At 43.5% G+C, this 18835-nt stretch overlaps 1 long non-coding RNA gene across 1 annotated transcript in view; it reads left to right on the forward strand.

Moving 5' to 3' along the window:
* LOC104653114 (uncharacterized) overlaps nucleotides 1-17496 on the forward strand; it is a 31980-nt gene extending 14484 nt beyond the window's left edge. The window contains exons 2-4 of the long non-coding RNA XR_746386.1: nucleotides 704-1511; nucleotides 1732-1828; nucleotides 16710-17496. This is a non-coding gene — a long non-coding RNA (uncharacterized LOC104653114). The remainder of the gene's footprint in view (nucleotides 1-703; nucleotides 1512-1731; nucleotides 1829-16709) is intronic.
* The last annotated feature ends 1339 nt before the right edge of the window (nucleotides 17497-18835 follow it).

Here is an 18835-nt window from a genome sequence, read left to right on the forward strand (position 1 = left end):
TCTCCTGCCTCAGCCTCCCCCAAGTACCTGGGATTACAGGCGCCCACCACCATGCCAGGCTAGTTTTTTTGTATTTTTAGTAGAGACAAGGTTTCATCATGTTGACCAGGCTAGTCATGAATCCCTGACCTCAAGTGATCCACCTGTCTTGGTCTCCCAAAGTGCTGGGATTACAGGCGTGAGCCACCGTGCCCGGCTGCCCTGACCACTCTTGTCCTGAAGCAGGAGAAGTAGCAGACTTAGAAAAGGGAGCACACAGACAAGTGGAAGCATCCGGAGCATGTCAAGGACCCAGCCTCACCGCAGCAGTGCCTGGGACCCAGCTGTGTGTATCCCACCCGGCCAGGCTCCAAGTACTGTTTGGATGACTATGGCATGAAGCTGGCAGGTGAGCGCGTGCACCTGGAGGTTAAGGAACAAAGGCAAAGTAAGGCATGATCTACGCCATCTGTAATTCCACCCAGACACCCATCCATCCAGCATCATAGTCACCCACTTACTGAACCACCCATCCACATTACGTCCAACCTGCTCATCCACCCATCTACCCACCCATCGACTGTTCAAGCACCCATTCACCAACATGCACTCATCCGCCACTCAGTACCCTATAGAGTCACTATTCAGTAGCTCATCTCTTTCTTATTCCTCTGATGCCCCATCTAACCGTTTCATTTCTTGCTCTCTCTCTCTCTCCTTCCAGCCACGTGAATAACATCCTGCCCCAGTGCATCCAGCAGTGGCAAAGGAGCCCCTGCTTTGCCAATGAGCATGGCAAGAAAATGCTGGAGCGCATCCACCATGAGCAGCAGGACACCTATACTCGCCGGAAGGACATGGAGTGCCATTTCCATGAACTTGAGGCCATCGTTCTGCGTGGCAAGCAGCACGCTGTGTGCGTGGATTACTAGGTGAGAGGGCATTGGTGAGGTGGAGCATAAAGAGACCTGGCCTCTCCTCCTGTCCCTCCCCATCCCGTACTGCTTCCCTGGTCCCTCCATTGCCCTGTGCCGAGCAACAAAGGTGAAAAGGGCGGCAAAGACCTGCAGATCTTTTGTGTCTCCTGTGGGTGGCCCATCTCTAAGCCTGTCACCTGGTGCCACATGGAGCACGGCTTTGCCAAAGTTGGAACATTAGCTGGGGGTCAGATGGGACAAGGGTGTTTTTGGCTGGGTAGGGTGGCACATAGGTGGGGTCCATGTGGTGGGGGCAGGTTTGGCTCCTGGATATTTGTTATAGGAGGAATGCAACACACATCCATGGCTTCTCCTGGGTGGGCTCTTCCCCCATGCCCAATGAGAGCCAAGGTCAGGGCATTAACCAGTGGTGAGGGGGACACTGGCTGTGCAGATGGGAGCATAGGGTCTACAGGGGACAACAGACCTGGTGTATGGAGCTTTATCATTGGAGGACAGGCAGCATATGTCCACAGCTCCTCCCATTTGTGACCTTTCTTTCCAGTATGAGTGGCAGTTGTCTGCTGGGTCCCTGTGCCCTATTTGCATTGAAGGGTGAGTGTGGGGGCTAGTAAGGGCGGAAGGCATGATGTGGACATGGTCAGAAGCAAGGTTAAGCAAGGTCAGGGGCAGGCTGTGGGTGTGCTCAGAGGCAGAAGTGGGTGTAGTTAGAGGCATGGTATGGGCAGGGTTTGGGACAAGGTGCAGGTAGAGTTCCAGGGTGGGACCTCCCATCTCCCGACTCTCAGCACCTCACTTTTCCACCTCCCTCCAGGGTCACATAGCTCTTCTGTGATGCCTACGATCCAAAGAGTAAGAGGTACTGTAAGCGCCTTCAGGTGCTGTGTCCTGAGCACTCTCGGGACCCCAAGGTGAGACCCTTTCTTACCTCATCAACCTTCGTTCCTCCCATCCTCCCTCCCTGACTGCCCTCCGCATCTCCTCAGCAACCCTTTTGTGTCCCCTCTTCCCTTCCCAACCACCCCACGTTCCATGCTCCTTGCTGCCTTTCACCCCCTATTCTTCCTTTTCTCTCTACCTGGCTGTCTGTATTCATGCCCTCCTTGTCAGACCACCTTCCCGGGTGGTCCCGCCCCTCTTCACTGCATAAGCACCCCCCACTCCCATTCTGCTCCTCCCTTCCTGCCCCACCCCCTACCCGGCCGACCGGCTCTTCTCCCCCTCAACTTCTCTCCCTCACTTTCTGACTTTCTTCCATTCTGATCATTCTCCCTGCCTCGCTGTCCCCTGATTCTATTTCGTGCCTGCCACCTACATCCTTTCTTCCTATTTGACTGCTCCCCGTTCTCTCTCTCCACCCTCCTCTTCCCTGCCTCAGCACTCACCCCTCCTCTGCCTCAACAAGCCCCACTCATCTATTTCTCTTCCTCGGACCACCCTCAACTCTTCCCTCCTCCTGCCGGACTGCTTGCCAGCCCTCCAGCTCTCCAGCTCTCCCTTGCCCACCTGCCCTCCCGCCATCCTTCCTTCTGTTGGATTTTTGTCTGTGCTTCTGTTCTTTCTGCCTGGTCACCTGCATTCCTCCATCCCTGCGTAGTCAACCTCATTCCTCCAGCCCCTATGCCTGATCACCTGCGGTTTGTCCTCTCTTCTCTGAATTCCTCTCTTCCCCCTGCTTGATCACTCCTCATCCCTCTCTCTCTGTCCTCCATGCCCCATTGTTCTCTTGGGCCAAATCATTCCCCAGGGCTACCCTCCTCCACAGCTCATCCTCGTTGATTCTTCACCATAGGTGTCCAAGGATGAGGTGGGCAGTAGTCCCCTAGTGCACAATGTCTTGGAGGTCACCGGTAATTTCTGTTGCCTCCCCAAAGACCCGTGCAACTGCCACTCCAGCTGGGAGAAGCTGAGGCGTGCTGAGGCGGACCTGGAGTGCATGCGGGCAGTAGGTACCGTGCTGAGGGGACTTGGGGATGAGGTAGGATCCTGGACTCTCTGTCTCATGCTCAGCTCCCACAGTTGCACAAGCTGAAACAGCTGTTTGAGCAGGAGCAGAAGGTTGCACATCTATGACGAGCTAGGTGGGGCTGCTGGCTCTGATGCTCACCGGATGATCCAGTACCACCTGTTTACCAGTGACCTGCACTCCAGGGTGGACAGCTAAGCCCTGGTGGACCTAGGTCCTGTATCCTACATTCTGTGTAAAGGTGACACCTCACGAATCCCTCCCCCTACACCTGTTGCTCCATCCACCTTTCTCTTAGCGCATCTTGGAGTTTCTCTCTGTGCTTCTCTGTCCACCACTTGGTCTCCTGTTTCTCTGTCTATCCCTCCTTGGTGGTGGTGGTGGTGGTGGGGGGGGTTGTCTAAAAATTCCCCATTCCTATCCATTACTCCATCCCTGTCCCTTTCTTCCCTGAACCTGGGTGAGGCCAAGGGATCTGCCCTGCTGTTACCTCCACTGTCTAGAGTTTTCTTCATCAACTTAGGAAGAACAAGGATTTGGATATCTCATGACGTGTCCTAAACCTGACTCTGGCTGCAAACCCAATTCCAAACCTCCAATAGTTGGTGAGTCACAGGCCCTGCCTGTCGTAGCCATCATGCCCCACCCTCACCCATCTCGTCCTGTTCCTGAACATCCCATGAGGTCCCTGCTCTGTCAGCCTTGGCACTTCTCAGTCCAACCCTAGTCTGTCCTGCCTTTCATTTCCAGGCCCCCTCCTCCCACCATCCTGCTCTGAGTGTGTCCTGTCCTTTCCGGACTATCCTGTCCATTGAGTTCCTGTCCTGTCACACCTATTTTACACCTGTAGGTTTGCCAGAAGGTGACTTCTGCCACATCTGCCTTTGCTAGCCCCCAGCCAGGCCTTCTGGCAGTGTTGCTTGTGGGTGCTGGTATGTCTCCAATGACAGATCTGAACTACCTTTCCTAGTTTTTTCCTATGCTCACTGATTCCTTATGATTTTTTGTTGTTGTTGTTGAGATGGAGTCTCGAATTTTGCCCAGGCTGGAGTGCAGTGGCCTGATCTCAGCTCACTGCAACCTCTGCCTCCAGGGTTCAAGCGATTCTTCTGCCTTAGCTTCCCGAGTAGCTGGGATTACAGGTGCATACCACCATGCCTGGCTATTTTTTGTATTCTTAGTAGAGATGGGGTTTCATCATGTTGGCCAGGCTGGTCTCGAACTCCTGACCTCAGGTGATCCGTCTGCCTCGGCCTCCTAAAGTGCTGGGGTTACAGGCGTGAGCCACCTTGCCCAGCCCTTACGACTTTTTTTTTTTTCAATCAGTATTTATAATTACTATCCTCCTAGGAGCTCATCTAGTTCTAAATGTTTAAGTGTGTTGCTCTAGGCTTTACACCTCGTATTCCACTATAACTACTTTACATTACTACTTGTCTGGTGCAATATTTCCTTTTTCATTACTAATCTTGTGTTTCTTTCTTTCCAATTTGATCAGATTTCCCAGAGCAGCTTTTTATTTATTTGATTGATACATCCTAATTTTATATTTATTTTATTTAAACTTTGTATTATTAACACTACTTGACTTTTTGTTTTGTTTTTATTTTGTTTTCATTTAATTTTGTTGTTCTTTTTCTAATTTCTTAAGTCATGTTTCTAAGTCGATTATTTTTGGGCTTCCAGTCTTTTTTTTTTTTTTAATTGTAAAGTATTGGAGACTATACACTTTCCTCTACATGTAGCTATGTCTCAACCCCTCTGGTATGGAAGGTGAAACTGCAGAACTGACTTCTCATTTTGATCCTAGGTATTGAAGAAAGCTTCTTAGGTGCTTACTGATTAAGGTAGTTTAGTTATTTTTTCTTTATTTTTGTGTAATTATGTTTTTATTATGGTAAGAGAATTTAGCCTGTAGAATATGAATTTGTAAATGTTATTCAATATTTTCTCTGTGGCCTGGGTACGTGACACAATTTTGTAAAACTTTCATGGATATAAAAGAAGAAACTACATTTTCTGTTAGATATTAGGACTTGGTGTGGACTTTTCAATCTAGTTGGATGATTTATTTTTTATCTTTCTGTCTACTTCAGCTGTTATGTTATCAAAAGGTAGAATACGACTATTGTAATATTTTAAAACAAATTTCTCCTGTGGTTCTGTGTTTTTTGGGGGTAGATGAATCCTAAAGTATATATCTTAGACAATTTCACACAATGTCATTATGTATTTCTTTTTCCTTTCTTTTTTTCTTTTGAGACAGAGTTCTACTCTGTCACACAGGCTGGAGTGTAGTAACCCCATCTCGGTTCACTGCAACCTCTACCTCCTGGGTTCAAGCAATTCTCCTGCCTCAGCCTGCTGAGTAGCTGGGTTTACAGGCGTGTGCCACCACGCCTGGCTAATTTTTGTATTTTTAGTAGAGATGGCATTTGGCCAAATTGGCCAGGTGGGTCTCGAACTCCTAACCTCTAGTGACCCACCTACCTTAGGCCTCCCAAAGTTCTGGGATTACAGGTGTGAGCCACTGTGCCCTTCCAGTTTCCGTTCATTTTTGTCCCTCCTGTTTTCCTCATTAGTTTGGAAAGTTTTATTTTTACTAGTTGTCCAATTATATACTTTTCCTAATCTAACAGGCATGATTTCTTTCCTTTACTATTTGATCAGAATATAACTGGGCCTTATTTTGTAGAAAAAGATGAATAGTATTGCTTTCTGATTTTTCTAGAAAAATCTAAGCTGTGTATTTAAGGACAATATTTTTCTTTTTTTCTTTTTCTTTTCTTTTTTCTTTTTTCCTTTTTTTTTTGAGACAGAGCCTCACTGTGTTGCCCAGGCTGGAGTGCAATGGTGTGATCTCGGCTCACTGCAACCTTTGCCTCCTGGGTTCAAGTGATTCTCCTGCCTCAGCTTTCTGAGTAGCTGGGATTACAGGTGCCTGCCACCACGCCCAGCTAATTTTTGTATTTTTAGTAGAGACAGGGTTTCACCATGCTGGCCAGGCTGGTCTCAAACTGCTGACCTCAGGTGACCCACCTGCCTCCATCTCCCAAAGTTCTGAGATTACAGGCGTGAGCCACAACACTCAGTTAGACTGTGTTTTTCTTATAGATTGAGTTAATCTTGCTTCAAGAAATCTCACTTAACATTTTTATTCAAAATCCCCAGTGACTTCATCTATTATAAATTAACTTTAACTGTATGGGTGTGTGCTCAGGGTGTGTGTATTTTACCATGACAGTAATTGTAAACCATTGATTTGCTCTCTTATTTTGAGATCTCTTTTATGATTTCATATTCATTTATTTAGAATATATCCCTGAGTGTTTTCTTTAAACAGAATAAATTGGTGAAACACTCTTCGAATTATTTCATGTCTGAAACTGTCATTCTTTTGCCCTGACCAAGGAATGGTTTCTTGGGATGGGGTACAGGATTGGAGTTCTTATCTCTCCATGGCCTATGTATGGTAGGGGTGTCCAATCTTTTGGCTTCCCTGGGTCACACTGGAAGAAGAAGAATTGTCTTGGGCCACACATAAAATACAATAATACTAATTATAACTGATCGGCAAAACAAAAACAAAAACAAAAAAAATCTCAAAATATTTTTAAGAAAATTTATGAATTTGTGCTGGGCTCCATTCATTGTCCTGGGCTATGTATGGCCCGTGGGCCGCAGGTTGGAAAAGCTTGGTCTATGGGAAGTAGCTTCTGTGATAACCCCCAGTGATCCCTGCCTCCTGGTATTCATCAACTTGTATCATTCCCTCTATTTGGGTAACTTGCTTCTAACCAATAAAATACTTTAACATTGAGAGGATGCTACAAAGTAAAAGAAAATAAAAAAAAAAAGAGAGAGAGAGATCGTAGCATCTGTCTTGGTGACAGGCTCTTTCCCTTGTTGGTTTTGGCAAAGCAACATGCCATGATGGGAAGGCCCATGTAGCAAGAGACTAAGGATGGCCTCCAACTATCAGTGAGAAACTGAGGCTTTCAGTACATCTCAACATCCCAAAAGGGAAAGAATCCTGTGAACAACCACATTAAGTGAGCTTCAAAGTAAGTCTTTCCCCAGCTGAGCCTTCAGATGAGGCCACACAACCCCTGGCTGACACCTTGATTGTGGCCCTATGAGAGACTCTGAAACAGAGCTCCCAGCTAAGCTCTACCCAGATTCCTAACCTACAGAAACCATGTGATGCGTGTGTTTTTAAGGCCATCAAGTTTGTGGTCATTTGTAATACAGCAATAGATAACTAATACATGGTCTGTAGATGTTAAATGACATCTGAATTCATTTTTTGTCAATGAGGCATCTGCTGCTGGTCTCATTCCTCTCCCTTGTATAAAACTTGTTTCTGCATGGAAGGATTTAAAAATTTCTCCTCATCTTTGAACTATAAGACTGTAACCTTTATCAGCAAAACAGAGAGAGATTTAAAAAAAGACTAGCAAAATTTGGTCATTGCAATGGTTCCTGTGGTGATTAATTATTTTTAGCAGCTTTGCAGAGGAGGATCAGTGATTTAGTGATCACCTTTTACTGTACATCAGAATCTCCTGTGAAGTTGAGATGGAAGAGAGGAGGGATGTGAAGTGTTCATCCCCATGGCTTAGGGGAGAGGGGGAGGCAGCTCCCTGCATGGTGTCTGGTGGGGAGGTCCAGGTGGGAGCAGCCAGCAGCCATAGCCAGGGAGATGCTATCCTTCACCCCAGCATGGATCCTTCCCTCTGCATTGATTCTTTACAGACATCAGCTGATTCCCACTGGCACTCCCTTCCTCCCCTACCCCTCAACCCAGTCTTCTGGGGATGTGCTGATTTCTCCTCCACTCTTATTTAGGTACAGAAAAATCCTTTTTTTCTTTGGAACTTAGAGACTGGCAGGGTAGCAGGGCCACCACAGTCTCTGGGGCCCTTCTGGCTCTCCCTTCTCCCTTCGAAGATGAATAAAATGTCCCCAGAAGCCATGTGACTTGCCCAGGCCTCTCAGGTTGGCAGTGACAGCACTAAACTGGAGCCAGGTCTCCTGACTGTGTCTTGCACCCTCACCACACCACAGCTGAGATCAAGTTTCCCCTTCAGAGTTCCCATTGAGATCAGAGTTCTTGTTAAGATTCTGTAAGCTGGGGAGCACGATAAGCGAGCCAGGCCCTGGCCAGCAGCTCCCTCCTTTCAGACCTGCCTGTGGATGCTGTCGGTTCTGGAAGGGTTCATCATCTCAGGGGCTCAGGGTCATGTGGTAAGTAAGCCCATTCTATTTCTGAATATATTCCAAAACTCTGTTGTTTTAGTTTTGTTTATTATACAAATAATTATATTCCAAATATTAAGTTATGCATTATGGATAAATACAAAGAAGAAAGTAAAAATGACCTCTAACTCTGCCATCTCCTAAATATAAATTCTATCAACAATTTGATTTGTTTGCTTCCATATTTGTTTTTGGATATGTGCTTTGGTGTTTATGTTTGCGAGTGATCAGTATATTCATATATGCACTTTCAGTTTAAATGAAAACTGGAACCATGTTGTTCGGTAACCTTGCTTTTTATGTTGTATTTTAACTTAAATGTTTTTCCATGGCAGCATATGTTTTTCTAAACAGTTTTAACAGCTGCATAATAGCATATCTCTGAATATATCATAATTTATAAGCCAATATGTTGTTAATAAATATTTATGAAAGTTGGTTTTGGTTTTAACTGTTAATGAACATCACCATGGCAAAATTCCTACATTTAAATATTTGTGCACATACCTAATTATTTTCTACAGATATAGTTTTAGAAATTGTACTCTTGGGTCAGGGTGTAAGGACAGGTGTTGGGCTGGGCATGGTGGCTCACGCCTGTAATCTCAGCACTTTGGGAGGCAGAGGCAGGCGGATCACTTGAGGTCAGGAGTTGCAGACCAGCCTGGTCAATATGATGAAACCATGTCTCTACTAAAAACACAAAAATTAGCTGAGTGTGGTGGCACACACCTATAATCCCAGCTACTCAGGAGGCTGAGGCTGGAGAATCTCTGGAACCTGGGAGGTAGATGTTGCAGTGAGCCCAGGTTGCACCACTGCACTCCAGCCTAGGCAACAGAGTGAGACTCTTGTCTCAAAAAATAAATAAATTACAATACAAAAATTATCCAGGGATGGTGGTGTGCACCTATAATCCCAGCTGCTTTGGAGGCTGACACTAGGATCACTGGCACTGGGGAGGCGGAGGTTGCAGTGAGCTGAGATTGTGCCATTGCGCTCCAGCCTGGATGACAGAGCAAGACTCTGTCTCAAAAATAAATAAATAAAAATACAAAAATGATGGTTTCCGGGTTCATCCATGTCCCTACAAAGGACACGAACTCATCGTTTTTGATGGCTGCATAATATTCCATGGTGTATATGTGCCACATTTTCCCTGTCCAGTCTATCATTGATGGGCATTTGGGTTGGTTCCAGGTCTTTGCTATCGTAAACAGTGCTGCAATGAACATTCGTGTGCATGTGTCCTTAAACCATCATTCTCAGCAAACTGACACAAGAGCAGAAAATCAAACACCGCATGTTCTCACTCATAGGCAGGTGTTAAACAATGAGAACACATGGACACAGGGAGGGGAGCACTACACACTGGGGTCTGTTGTGGGGAAATAGGGGAGAGAGAGTGGAGGGTGGGGAGCTGGGGAGAGAGAGCATGAGGAGAAATGCCAGATATAGGTGATGGGGAGGAAGGCAGCAAATCACACTGCCACGTGTGTACCTATGCAACAATCTTGCATGTTCTTCACATGTACCCCGAAACCTAAAATGCAATAAAATGAATTTTTTAAAAATACAAAAATTAGCCATGCATGGTGGCATGCACCTGTAATCCCAGCTATTCCAGAGGCTGAAGCAAGAATCGCTGCAACCTGGGAGGGGGAGGTTGCAGTGAGCCAGGCCACTGCACTCCAGCCTGGGCGATAGAGTGAAACTGTGTCTCAGATAAATAAATAATAAATGAATTGGGAGGGGACAATTGCACACTTAGTCCCAATGAGAAATCTGCCTTTTTCCAAGTGCCACGTGATCATATCAGTCACACATATGCAGCTTATGATCACAGAGGCATGGCATTCTCTGTCACTCCACAGGGTGCAGCCCCTTGTCCGGCTGAAGTGTGGAGATTTCCAGGCTGCTTAATCTTAGCTCTACAACCTTGACTTCACAGACCTATATGTCCCTTCCCAAGAAAGGCAGGAAATAACCACGTTTCTCATGAGTTATCATTAATTCATGTATTTGTTTGTTGCACCTGTTGTGGTTCAGCAGCGTCTGTGGGCTTTTAAGAATCCCTATAGTAAAATGTGCAAGTATAGCTCCATAAAAACTAGATCCAAAAACATAGAAAGAATAGATGAAGTCAGGACCAGAATTGATTTGGGCTGTAGGCATTTGGGCCCTATGGTTCTGCAGAGTAACTAAAATTAAGCTGCAAGTTTCCTTCTGAGTTTCCAATCCGACATAGCTGGAAAGAAAATGCAATTATTTGTAGGATTTACCTTGGCCACAAGGAGAAAAATGACTACAAGGGTAAAGAAAAATTTTTCCAGGGTAAAGATTTCCCAATAATTGAATGTAAACCATCTCCCATTCCCTTTATTTTTGAGACAGAGTCCTGCTCTGTCGTCCAGGCTGGAGTGCAGTGGCGTGATCTTGGCTCACTGCAAACTCTGCCTCCTGGGTTCAAGTGATTCTCCAGTCTCAGCCTCCTGAGTAGCTGGGATTACAGGCACGCAGCACCATGTCTGGCTAATTTCTGTACTGTTTATTTATTTATTTGGGACAGAGTGTCGCTCTGTCACCCAGGCTGGAGTACAGTGGCGCGATCTCGGCTCACTGCAAACTCTGCCTCCTGGGCTCAAGCAATTCTCCAGCCTCAGCCTCCTGAGTAGCTGGAATTACAGGCATGCACCACCACACCCAGCTAATTTGTGTGTGTGTGTGTGGAGACAAGGTTTCAGCATGTTGGCTAGGCTGGTCTCGAACTTCTGACCTCAAGTGATCCCCTGGCCTCGGCCTCCTAAAGTGCTGGGATTACAGGCGTGAGCCACTGTGCTCAGTAACCAAACCTCTTTTTGATCTAATTATGGATCATAGGTGAGGTGACCTTATACTTTATCATCCAAATTCAGAAATTTTGGAAAGTGAAAACGGCATCATTAATAATTACGCTGGAACAGCAGGTGTAAACTGGACAGATGGTCAGCCTAATGATAAATGCACAATAGAGTCCGCCGTGGCCATCTCCTGGAACAGTGGTTCTTCCAGTGCGTTCCCTGGCCCACCAGCAACAGCATCTGAGATATTGTTAGAGATGCAAATTCTTGGACCCTATGCCAGACCTATTGAATATCTAACTTTGGGTGTGGGGCTCGGCAGTTTCTGTGCTCACAAGCCCTCTGAGTGATTCTGATACACACTGATTTAGAGCTGTCTTCCAAAGAAATCAAAGGCATAGGGCCAGTGCAGAACTCAGCCCATTGGATTCTTCATGTGCACACCTCACTAATTACCTTGTTTTATCTAGGTACAAACTATCCTATATTTTTATATTCCTCTGGAGCCTTTTGACACTTCTTATGCCTTAAATAGTTCAAAATTAAAGGAATATTGGATCATAGAATATGTGTTTTCAGTCTGGACTTAAAACGCTGTACGATGGCCCTGCTTGTGGTCAGTTCCTGAAAAAAAGTCTCTATTTTTAACATGTTATCCCGAAATACAAAATACAATTGTAATGTGGAATTTATTCTTTCAAGATACAAAAATTAGTTTATATTTCTTTCTTGCATATAGAATCCCTTAGTGGTGATCCATTAGTTCAGTAAAAGATCCATGCTTTTCCCATGATTGTAGTCCACAATCATCAATCCCCTCACTCTGTCGCCCAGGCTGGAGTGTGTGGCATGATCTGGGCTCACTGCAACCTCTACCTCCTGGGTTTCCAGCCTCCTGATTCTCGAGCCTAAGCCTCCCAAGTAGCTGGGATTATAGGCATGTGCTACTACGCCTGGCTAATTTTTGTATTTTTGGTAGAGACGGGTTTTCGCTGCATTGGCCAGGCTGATCTCAATCTCCTGACCTCACGTGATTCACCTACCTTGGCCTCCCCATGTGCTAGGACTACAGGCCTGAGCCACTGTGCCCAGTCTGTCTTTAAATTTTTAAACTTATTTTGCTTCCCTAACGTGTGACATAGACTCCTGTCCTTTTGCATAGAGCTATTTGCACTTCCATGACATCACTTTTTTCTTTTACCTCCACACTCTTGCACTTTGCTTCACATGTCTCACTTTCCATGTTAAGCTTCCTCAACACTGGTGGGCAAACTTACTTCCCCATGAATAATTTATCTTTCCCTCTTTTGTGCTCTCCATGTTTTCGACATGTAGTTAAGCCTTGGATCATTTTTTTTTAATCATCTTGGTCAACTTTTTTTTTTTTTTTTTTTTTTTTTTGAGATGGAGTATCACTCTGTCATCCAGTCTGGAGTGCAGTAGCATGATCTCAGCTCACTGCAACCTCTGGCTCCCAGATTTCACTGATTCTCCAGCCTCAGCCTCCCAGGTGGCTGGGATTACAGATGCCCACCACAATGCCCAGCTAATTTTTGTATTTTTAGCAGAGACAGAGTTTTGCCATTTTGGCCATGCTGATCTTGTACTCCTGATCTCAAGTGATCTGCTGGCCTCGGCCTCTCAAAGTGCTGGGATTACAGGCATGAGCCACCGCACCCAGCGGCATGTCAAATGGTTTCTAGAAGCCCAGGAGTATATGTAATCTATTTCTCTCAATTCCCAGCATGACATATGGCACTCAACTCTCCAGAAGTTCTCAAATGAGCTAGAAGGCTTATGAGGGCTTAGTTTAGCCCTCATTTTATAGTAAAGAATAATGGTCTTAATGCATAAACACAGTGAATTGTAACATTTTCAGTTATATTTTTTCTTCTACAAAGTATTATGTAATATTAGTTATTTAGTAGGCATACTATATTATACATCATGATGAAAACTCACTAAAAACAAATTCTTAACTGGGGGATATGGCTTATTGCAGACTGGGGTAGGGAAAGTACAAGAGAAACCGGAACATTTTCTTGTTCTGGAAAGTCAGGATGTATTCAAGGAATCATGGGAATGTGTCAAAAGGACATAGAATTCCAGCTAGAAGTGGCTCCCACTGGCCAAATCTTTGTGTATTAAAAATTTTTTAAATAAATATGCTTAAAGATTCTGAACTGATTGAATAAAATAATCATGAGTCTTCTATTTACAAATGAATAAGTGAAAAACAAAGAAATTGGGGAGAAGGGAAACTTTTTTACAGTAGGATATCAACTAATAAACACAAGTGACAGAGTTAGAAAATCATCAGTAAGTGGTAAACTCGTAGGTGGAAGTTGGATGAGGAACAGAGTGTTTATACAGTTTCACAGTATTTCCCCATGAATTACTTATGAATTATAAAGGGAAAAATAATGATTTTACCATAGAAGAACCTGGCAAACACCTCATTAAGTGAGTGATTAAGCCAACCTCACTTGTCTTGGGACAAACAGGCATCATGGTCTACTGATATGTTGGACTGAGGACACAACATCACTTCAGTGGTATTGCTGTCAAACTGGGTGACCTGGTATTATAACGGTGAGACATCAGACACAACTTGGTTGAGGAGCATTCTATCCAATAACTAGTCTGCACTCTTAAAAAATTTCAGATTAATAGAAAAAGAAAATCTGAAGAACCATTCCAGATTAAAGGAGACTGGAGAGACTTGATAAGTAAATGCAATGCAACACATGATGCTGGACTGGATCCTATGTTGGGGGAAAATACATCTATACAGGATAATTTTGGACAATTCACAAAAGCTGTATGTGTACTGTGGATTAGATAATAGTATTCAATAAATGTTCAGTTTCCCAATTTTGATAATTATGCTATGGTTACCTAAGAGAAAGTCCTTGTTTTTAGAAGATACATGCTAAAGAATTTAGGAGTGAAGGTGAACAATGTATCAAACTTATTCTTAAATGGTTCAGAAAAAATGTGTGTGTATATCTGTTTATATTAGTCAGGGTTCTCCTGAGGGACAGAAGATATACATATATATACGGAATTTATTAAGTATTAACTCACATGATCACAAGGTCCCGCAATAGGCCATCTGCAAGCGGAGGAGCAAGGAGAGCCAGTCCAAGTGCCAAAACTGAAGAACTTGGAGTCTGATGTTCAAGAGCAGGAACCATCCAGCACAGGAGAAAGATGTAGGCTGGGAGGCTAGGCCAGTTTAGTTCTTTTCATGTTTTTCTGCTTGCTTTATATGCTAACCATGCTGGCAGCTCATTAGATGGTGCCCACCTAGATGAAGGGTGGGTCTGCCTTCCCTAGCACACTAACTCAAATGTTAATCTCCTTTGGCAACACCCTCACAGACACGCCCAGGATCAATACTTTGCATCCTTCAATCCAATCAAGTTGACACTTGGTGACACTTGGTTGACTTTGTATTAACTATCACAATATCCATACATATTTTTTTGAGACAAAGTCATTATCTTCACCTGGGCTGGAGTGCAGTGGCATGATCACCCCTCACTGCAGCCTCAACTTCCCAGGCCCCAGCAATCTTCCCACTTTAGCCTCCCAAGTAGCTGGGACCACAAGCATGTACCACCATGCCTGGTCAAATTTTGTGTGTGTGTGTGTGTTTTTTTTTTTTTTTTTTTTTTTTTTTTGTAGAGATGGGGTCTCAATATGTTGTTCCAGCTGGTCTTGAACCCCTGGGCTTAAGCTACCCTCCCACCTTGGCCTCCCGAAGTGCTAGGATTACAGGTGTGAGCCACCATGCCTGGCCTATGTCCACACATAAATATATACACACGTATATGTATGCAGAGAAGGAGAGAAATAGAGTTTGATGTGAACGAAGCAAAATGTAAACAATTGGAGAACCTGGGTAAAGGTTAAGGAGTTTCTTAAATTGCTCTTGATACTTACAGCAGAGTTCCAGATTATCTCAAAATAAAAAGTTAACTTAAAAAAAAAAAGACATCTTTGAGACAAGGAGGGAAACTTGAACACTCACTGGCATTAATTAATAGTAAGGAATTACTGTTAATATTTTTAGGTATAACAATGGTACAGTTAAAACAAGTGCTCTATTAAAAACATTTACAAATGAAATGATAGCATGTTTGGGATTTGCTTCAAAATAATCAGAGTGGATGTTTATTTAAATACAAGATTGGCTACATGTTCATAATTGTTGAAGAAGGCTGGTAGGTGTTTGGGTATATGTACATTATGCTATTCTACCTACTTTTGCATGTATCTGAACATGTCCATAACAAAAGGGAAAAATACCAACTTCCTATGTATCTTCTTCCACCCCATCAGTGCTGACCATATCATCTTAAACAGGATTGTGTTGTTACAGGTATTAGTGTCATTTGAGGATGTGACTGTGGACTTCAGCAAGGAGGAGTGGCAGCACTTGGACCCTGCTCAGAGACGCCTGTACTGGGATGTGACACTAGAGAACTACAGCCACCTGCTCTCAGTGGGTAAGCATGGGCGCCCCATGCATATGCGAGGGGCCTCAGTGAGTCAGGGTATTTCCATTCTTGGCTGCTGAGTGCTGCCCGACATCTAAACTACGTGATGGTGTCATCCTGGATTTGTCTGGGATTCAGTTCCTTTTCACCTCTGTGATGATTTCTGTGTTGCCAGTGAAACATGGTTGCTTTTTTTGAGTAATGAATGGAAAGCATCATTGAAAGGCCCCTGAAACCCAATCATACCCTTGGACCCAGTCTGTATCATGTCCTATTAACAGGGTACCAAGTTCCCAAGACAGAGGCCACCTTCACATTGGAGCAAGGAGAAGGCCATGGACACCAGAGGGGGAAGCCCCACATCAGAGCTGTTTAGGCAAGTGAATGTGACCCAGGCAGAGAGGGACATGGAAGTCAGTCTCATGTTTTCTGGGAGAGCTTGTTACCTTTGCAATGCTCTGAAGGTGTATTAGTCAGTGTTCTCCAGAGACACAGAACCAATAGGGTATATAGACATATGTAAGAGGGGATTTATTATGGGAATTTGCTCACACCATTATGGAAGCCAAGAAGTCCCCATCATCTTTTTTCTGCAAGCTGGAGAACTAGGAAAGCTGAAGCTGGTTACGCAATTCAGTTTGAGTCTGAAGGCCTGAGAACCAGAAGAGTTGATGGTATAATTACCAGTCCCAGGCCAAAGGCTTGAAAAATGGGGTAGGGGGTGAGGGAATGGTGTTGGTGTAAGCCCTGGAGTCTGAAGGCCCAAGAACCAATAGCCTCAACGTCTGAGGGCAGGAGGAGATGGATGCCACAGCTCGAGCAGAGAGGGTGAATTTGCCCTTCCTACACATTTTATTCTATTCAGTCCGTCAATGAATTAGATGATGCCTGCTCACGCTGGTGAGGACAAATCTTTACACAGTTTACTGATTGAAATGGTAGTCTTTTCTGGATACACCCTCACAGTTACACCTAGCAATAATGTTTTACTAGCTATCTGGGCATCTTAGCCCAGTTAAGTTGACATAAAATTAATCGTCACAGAAGGTAACTCATCTTGAAAGTTCTAAACTCCCTTAACTCACTTCTCTAAGAGAAGGTTTGTAACTTCAATTTTTCTCCATTTTGAATTAAAATGTCTATGACTATTACTATATCCTTGCCCAACCATTGTATGTTCAGTGTTTTGAGGGCAGTTAACCTGTCTCTTCTGTTTTCACAGGTCCACATACAGAAAGAGATGAATTGTGCCTCCGAAGCTGTACTTAATGGATTACACCTGGGAGCCTCATCTGCACCTGACCCTAACATGGTGATAAAATTTTAGACTTGGAGCTGATATTGTAATGAGTGAGCCTTTAGGGATCTTGGAATGGGGTGAATGTATTTTGCATGTGAGAAGGATATAAAGCATTGGTGGTCACAGGGAAGACTCTGGTGGACACACACCAAGGTGATCTATAGTGAGTCACACACTGTTGTATAATTTCCTCTTCTTGGGTGCAGGTAGAATCTCTGTGACTTGTTTCTAGCAAATAAAAAGGTGATGGGATGTCATTCCCTTGATCGGGTTATATTACATTCAAAGATGCTATGATGTAACTTCTCGTGATTTCATTACCTTATCTAACACTCTGCTTTAGTAGACTGGCACAAGAGATTCTCCTTACTGGCTTAACAAGGTAAGCATCTATATCGAGGAAGCCCACATGGCAGGAAACTGCAGGCAGCCTCTAGAAACCATGGGTGGCCTCTTCGATTTGAAGGTAGCCTCCAGCTGACAACCAGTAAGAAGCCAGGGCCCCCAGTCACGTAGCTGCAAAGAAATTAAATCTGCCAATGACGTGAATGATCTTGGAAGTGGATTTCTCCCCAGTCAAGTTTCCAGACGAAAATATAGCCTGGCTGACACCTTGTAAGATCCTGAACAGAGGACTTAGTTAAGCTGTGTGGGAACTTTTGACACACTGAAACTGTGAAAGAATAAAAGTGTGTTGTCTTAAGCTACTAAGTTTGTAGGAATTTGTTACACAACAATGGAAAACTAATAGGATAACTCATGCTCTATTTCATGGCTTCACATTTTCATCAATGTCTACCATATAAAGTTCCATTTTCTATCTGGGCTTCTGATGATTTTGCACACTGAATATGTAGACAATATGCATATTTTTATTTTTCATTCAGTTTCCTCTGTTCCAAGAAATAGTTCTTAACTACTCTAGTGCATTGTTTTTACTTTTTTGATTCCCTAGTCCACAAATTCTTCAACCTAAAGAATTTTAAACCATATGATATTTGACACTTTTGTCCTTCTTTTATTTTAAGTAAATCCTTGGTAATAAGGAATTATATTTTACTTTTTATTACTCCAGTGCTAGAGACATAAACTCTATTTAGAATATTGAAGGTATTAAATACACGGAGGTAGTCAGAGGAGAATATTTTGTTTTATTTTTAAAATGTCTGATGAGAGAAACTCAAAGGAAAATAAATTATAACTGAAAAGAGAAAACAATGGCTTTAAAGCTAAAATTACTAGCCTTTTTACCATAATCCCCTCCAATATAATGGAAATCTAGTAAAAACAATTGTTTAAAAACAACTGGCAGAGTGTATCTGCTTTTGGAGTGCAAAGGAAATATTTTCCCTGAATTCAGTATGGAAGATTGAGAGTAATTTTCAGTACAGGAGACACTTAATTTATTCTTGAGCCCATATAAATTTTTTATTGGTGGAAATAGGCATGAAAATTAAGCTTTCCGGAGAAGAACACGAAGTTAAGATTGGAATTGCAAATAAACTGGATTTTAAAGGCAATTTCATGAATAATTCATGGAATGCAAAATCACCTACACAGTCATTTTCAAGACTGATGACTCTTGATCTCTTCATTTAGGTATATTACTGAATCTGTAGGACAAGGGACTTATAGATGAGTTTTTCAACCCAGGAGTAAATTACTTGCAATGGACATTGTGGCAATAATCTCAGTGATGACAGGTGCAACACAAGTTAAATGGAAAACTGAAAGTGGCAAAAATACCAAATCAATTTTTAGGAATCCAATGCTTACGTTCTCTAGAATAATTAAAAATCATAACATGTAGGAGTAAAAAAGGTGAAAGAAGGGAGGTTTTTGGACAGGACTAGTGTATCAGGTTCACCAAAAAAGGGAAAATAAACTGCATTTAATCAGACGATGCTCAATATTTGAAATTAACGGTGGAATGTGAAAACGGCATAATTTACTTACTCTATAAATATTTCATGAGAACTTACTATGTCACATAGACTATCAGAACCTCACTGTTTCACATTCTGGGTAAGGATGATATATTACTTATG

The sequence above is a fragment of the Saimiri boliviensis genome, chromosome X, assembly GCF_048565385.1.
Source record: "Saimiri boliviensis isolate mSaiBol1 chromosome X, mSaiBol1.pri, whole genome shotgun sequence".
Classification (NCBI taxonomy): domain Eukaryota; kingdom Metazoa; phylum Chordata; class Mammalia; order Primates; family Cebidae; genus Saimiri; species Saimiri boliviensis.